The sequence below is a fragment of the Benincasa hispida genome, unplaced genomic scaffold, assembly GCF_027475165.1.
Source record: "Benincasa hispida cultivar pf3 unplaced genomic scaffold, pf3_genome.v1.1 HicScf730, whole genome shotgun sequence".
Taxonomy (NCBI): Eukaryota; Viridiplantae; Streptophyta; class Magnoliopsida; order Cucurbitales; family Cucurbitaceae; genus Benincasa; species Benincasa hispida.
The window spans coordinates 14,122-20,278 of NW_028326856.1; the positions used below are offsets into that span (position 1 = coordinate 14,122).

A 6,157-nucleotide genomic window follows, 5' to 3' on the forward strand; every position below is an offset into this window, starting at 1 on the left:
TCTCTAGTGAACAATGCATACATTGCTTAATGCAACCAACCACTTACCCTCCCGGACAGTTGGTTGTTGCTGACTTTACTCATAAACAAGCATTGCGTTAGCCTTTATACAGGCGTTGCCGCAGCTTCACACTAAGCAGATAAGGTTACTCACACACTTACGCAATGCACACCTCTTGGTAGGTTGCTACATGCTTCATATCCCTAATCCACACGACTAAGTACGCGATACCCAAGCAATATCACTAAGTGTTGCAATGAAAGTAAGGATGCTAAGCAAAGAAGATGGAGATGGAGTCGAAGGAAACAGAGAAATGCATTAAAAACAAATTATATTAATTCCTTAATCACAAAATGTCATTCAATACAATATAAGAAAAGAAAGGAAAATGAAATGACTGGCTGGAAGCAAAACTTGCTTCCAGCGGATGTGCGTCAAGGCTGTGCCATGGATGGGCGGTAGAGTTGACTCTCCCGAGATCTAGCTTCGATCGAAGGCTCCGATCATCACTCGGAATGGATGAAAGAGATGAAGAACTCTCAGGCATCTTCTCACGCATTTTGTCTGGATCACAAGGATCCGCCCTAGGCGAACCTCAGGTGAAAATCTTGGATGCTTGAATTTTTGATCATCGGCTTCTACTTATAGAGCTTGGATCGTCGACAGCATTAATGGACTGCTCTGAGTCTGACATTCGATGTGTTAGTCCTTTTCTGAATCTCTGCTACTAACGGCGTGGTAGGTGAAATGTCAACATCAGCGAGCGTAACTCCCATGCGATGGACGCATACGGCTGATTACCGCAACATCCATGCGTTGATCGATGCGTTCGCCTTTGCGATGGTGAGTTTCTCCGTATGCGGTGGTCCGATTTCCGTATTTGCGTCCACTTCCTGCGTTAGCAACAAAAATAGAACATTGAACGCATAAGATCGCATACTATTGCATAATAATGGGTTAGTCGAGATTCATCATGTTGTACGACGCAAGCTCACTTTCTCATGGATTCTTAGCACAATTGCCGCATATTCTGCTTAACGACCTTCATAATTCTAAGTAAAAGGCCTAAGATGACATGCATTTCTGCATGTCATCACACCCCCAAACCTAAAATCATGCTTGTCCTCAAGCATGTGTTATACTCAAGAAATTCTAACTCACTTTCATGCTTTCCTTTGCGATGACCAGCTTTTCAGAATATAATTTACACACACTTCTGACCATCATCGCAATGCTCTCCTCCATTTTGGCTGCTTCTTCAAAAAGATCTTTTCTAAGTTTAGATCCGACAAGCCTTTGCTCAAAAAATTTTATTCATTCACCGCAATTTTGCATTTAGCTTTTGAGAATGCGTTCGTCAAAATAATTCAAAACTTCGTGATGACTTATTCGAATGCGGCGTTGAACCTGGTTACGCTCTTCATTTTGGCTTACCCCCACGGGTGTCATTCGGGCATCTAACTTCGGTTTCGTTCCATATTCAACTTAACTCTTATCTTGCTTGATTGGGCTTGCACCCGACAGAGGAGTTGCGCTAATGTGCTGATCCTAGCGACTTGCCTTCGTTTTGGCTTGCCCCCACGTGTGTCATGTGGACATCCAACTACGAGCAAGTGCCTTTCACAACTTAACTCTTATTAACATGGGTTTCCCCATTGCGTTGACAGTGGAGTTATTATTCTCAAAAGCTCGCTTCACTTTTTTTTTTTTGTTTTAAATGATCGCAATGTAATGAATGCAATTCTCCGAGACTGCTACCACCCCCAAACTTAGACATTGGCAGCGTTCTCACTGCAAAGCTAAAAAAAATTACAAGAATGCGGTAACAAATGTTTGAACAAAGGTTTGCACAAAACAAACTTAATACTTTCAAAATTTGAAGAAGCTAATAAGTAAGGAACGCCTTACGTTGATTAATTAGAAGATGCGGTGAATTATATGTACCATCATAGAAACACCACAAAGCAATGCAATCAGGAAAGAAAGAATTTCAAAAGGATAAGGCATACAAGATAACAAGAAAAGACCTTAGGCGGAACAACACATGCGATCATGCATTGAAATTCACGCGATTGAAGCTATGCGTTGAAGGATGAAGGGAATTCTTCCATTATACTGCACACTGAGTTGACTTATTGTCGCACCTGCAAGAAACAATCACACCACAACCAAGGAAGCAGCCATATATCAAAAATAACAATAAAAATAAAAATAACCTAAACTAAGAAGGTAAGGTAAAGATAAAGTAGAAGACGTCCTTGGAAAAATAGAAGTGTTGTCACTGCAAGGAGTCTTCCATGCAGGAGATAGTTCTCAACTGCTTGGGTCAAGTTGCCTTGACCATTGGAACGTTCGATAATTGTTGAGTGCATGCGGTCGTCATGTGCTTAAAATTACCTTCAACTCTTGCAACTGATTGCCCTTCTACCTTGGGGTCAACATTGGCTTTCAGCACATCGCCTACACTTCAATATTGTTTGCAACCTGGTCGCAAAAGCTGCAATACTCCCAAGATACAAAGGTTACTTGCAGAGACATAAAACTTAACAAACAATTAGCTGCCAAGTCCCCGACAACGGAACCAAAACTTGATGCTTGATTTTATGAAGTGAAATTATGGATGGTATGCGATGGTGAAATTGTGTTGAGCATTCAAGTTTCCTTAGCGGAATCCAAGTGTAAACTCCACTGATTTTCCTAGTAAGTCCAGGGTCGAACTCAAGAACTTGGGAAAACAGATTGCGATGGTAATTTTTATGAAAACTTTGCGGTAACCGGTAACTCAATTAATTATGAGTTTATTGTTGATTGTGTTAATGAAAAATAAACAAATGTGACATATTTGAGGAAAGTCAGTTGTGTGATAGATGCACTGAGTAAGCGGATGAACGGGTTGAGAAGGTCTTTAGCTAGCATTACTTGGGAATGCGTCAAACTATGCGATCATGCTACAACTATGTACAGCAAGTCATTTTCCAATGCAAATGCGATGCTCCTAAGTCTAGGACGCATGTGTTGAATGCAAAAGTATCCATAGAGCTTATTCCTAAGTCTCTACTCTTTTCCTATGCGATGATGTAAATGCATAAAGGCAAGGTGACCGCACACAATCATATCCTATCTTTAGGATGCATGCGATGCGTTAATAGCAAACAGTGCTTATTCTTAAGCTCCTATCTCTTGATTATGTGTTCTAATATGGCTCTCTCGAGCCTAGATTCTAACCTGACCTTCCCAAGCCTAGATCCTATCCTTAGACTCCTCTCTCAAGTATCTCTAATGGACGAATGAAGCATACATAATACAAGATAATCGCATAGAATGAAGATTCCCTAGTTGTGCTAGCTAAATGTTTCTCAACCCATTCAACTGATTTAGCTGCTCATGCGTAAATAACAGAGAGTGAACAGATATCGAGAAGTAGATTCCATTTCGATAAATGAGTGAAGTACAAAATAACAATGGAAGTTAAAGGTAGAGAGCCTGGTAGCAATTCCTTGCTAACCGAGGCTTTTATACTGTAAATCTCTATTCGGTTCCCAAGATGTTCGTGCTTCCTCAGGCGTCGGCCCTCTCTCTTTCCTTGAAGCTTTCGACGCTCTTCCAAGCTTACCGTAACGATCTGTCGACACAACCTCCTCTCTCGTGTCCGCCTTAAAATGAAAGGAAACTATGAATAAGGACGTGCAAACCGAACATATGAAATTTCGAACTGGTGAACTGATTCAAGGACGTGTGAACCGAACGTCTGAAATTTCGAACTGGTGAACTAATTAACCTCTTTGCTGAAGGATTCCCTTGGAATTTATAGAACTTTCAGGGTGAAAGGCAGCTTCTCTCTCATGATTGTACAGATGGGACGACTTTAATTCCTGAGTGATGCGCCAAATATTTGTCACCGAAAAGTTGAATGTACTTGTTTGTTAGCGGCTGTCAACTTAATTCAGATTCGATTGTCATCAACTTTCTGTCCTATCGTGATTAATTATACTTTTCACCCAGATGCGCCCACCAAGTTGCGACAATCCTTCTTGAACAAATGTTTGCAAGCACAATCATCGTAAAGCCTTGCGGTGAAGTTGCGCTCGACCGATGATTTCCTATGATCGCAATTTCCACCTTGCGTTCACGCATAATCTGCATAAAAACACTGTTCCTATGCGATGAATGCATACGACCTCAATATTATGAATGTGATGCTTTTTGGATACAATTTAACATATTTTATCAATGCAAGCCAACATTGTTTAAGAACTTAGTACTATGATAACGTGTATTTCTGCCCGTTATCAACTATGTGTCACCAAACTTGTATGATTTCTCCCCAGGAATCATGAGACCAACATTGGATGGATCAAGGTTCAAGATGAAGCCAGTAATGTTACAAATGATACAAATAGCAGGACAGTTCGGAGGACGGCGTGGTGAAGATCTGTACGCCCATCTATGAAGCTTCATTGAAATTTGTAACACTTTTGTGTTCCCTAATATTTCCCCAGAAGAGGTTCAACTCACGTTATTTCCATTTTCACTATGCAATAAAGTAAGATAATAGGCATACTCTCTCGAACCAGGAGAGATAACTTCATGGGAGCAAGTTGTGGAAAAGTTTATGAAGAAGTAATTCCCTCCCACATAAAATGCCAGAAGAAGGAAATTGATCACCAATTTTGAACAAGAAAAAGATGAATCGCTCAGTGATGCATGGGTGAGATTCAAGAGACAAGTACGCGATTGCCCACACAATGGATTGTCGGATTGCCTCCAAATGGAGATTTTCTATCATGGACTCAATTTTGCATTGCAGACAGCTGACAATGCGGTGGCAACAGGAGGTCTGCTGAACAAAACATATGATGCGGCAAAGAACATTCTTGATCGCATCTCAAAAAACCACGAAGGTTGGCAAGAAAACGATCAAAGAGCAAAACCCAGATAATGTAATGCAAGTAATGGTTGTTGGATCTACAACAGAACGCAACGGAAGAAATCAGGATCCATAAGCATTCTAATTCATTAATTTTGGTTGAAAAGAAACATGCTAAAAATAGAGTATAATGGGTTCCATAAATATACCTTGGCCGAACCAAGGAAATCTCCATTTTCAGCTGCAAATCCTTCGAATCCTTGTGTATACCACCACAAGATCTTTCCTACTATCCTCTTGGTGCTCTAGATTGAGTTGTGGGACTCAAAATAAGCTGGAATCAAAAGGAATATGGAGAAAACTCACTGAACAAAACCCATTGAAGAACACCTTCTTCATCTGAAATTTTCAGCAAAAATTTGGTCCGTTCTCATGCCTTTCTTCACTCCAATCTCTTCAATATATTGCAGACTATCATGCAAAGAGATGTACTGCATGGGATTTTGCTCATGTTTAGAGTAAACCAAAGAAGTAGGTGGTGGGTTCCTTGTGAGCAAGTTGAAAATGACTTGAAAAACCCATTTTTCAAGTTGTGTAATTTTTCCATTTTTCAAAAATCCAAAATTGATTTGAAAATAATATTTTATTTCTAAAATCAAAATTTATTAATTTTACAAATTAATTTTCTAATAAAATTAATAAATAATTATTTAAACAATTTAAATAATTCTAATTAATTTAATACCTAATAAATTAATTTTTACACAAATTCATCTTCATATATTTAAATCATATTTAAATATATTTTCTCCAATTTTCGTTTGATTCTTATTTGAATGTTTCAAATTAACTTATCACACTACTCTAGAGAAAATCCATTTCCGAGCTAGTAGGAGGACCTCATGGACCTACAGATCATGGGCTCCAACGATCCGAGATTAATTGGCTAAACTCATCAGACAGATCTAACCCCCATTTGTTAACTAATGGGTCACTTCACTAAAGCCCATAGTTGAACTCCTTTCACTGTAGATATATTATGTCTACTCGATATAACCATGATTAGTAAGTTAACCCTTCACAGGTTATTCGTAATAATGGTTAGGTCAAATCTTTGTTTTACCCTCGGAATTACCTCTTGTTCCTTAAGTCCCCACTGATCCTCTAATGAACAATTGTTTTGTGATCCAATCACAAAACTGAGTCCCTCTCATTCCAAATGAGAGAGCGGGATCCCTTGTTCAAGCCCTAAAATCAGCACTTAGGGAAACAACCTCTCTACTATCCCTA

At 39.4% G+C, this 6,157-nt stretch overlaps 1 non-coding gene across 1 annotated transcript; it reads right to left on the reverse strand.

Moving 5' to 3' along the window:
- Positions 1–4,645: 4,645 nt before the first annotated feature.
- Positions 4,646–4,752, reverse strand: LOC120078878 (small nucleolar RNA R71). The gene has a single exon (XR_005482156.1). It is a non-coding gene; the product is annotated as a small nucleolar RNA R71 (small nucleolar RNA).
- Positions 4,753–6,157: the final 1,405 nt, after the last annotated feature.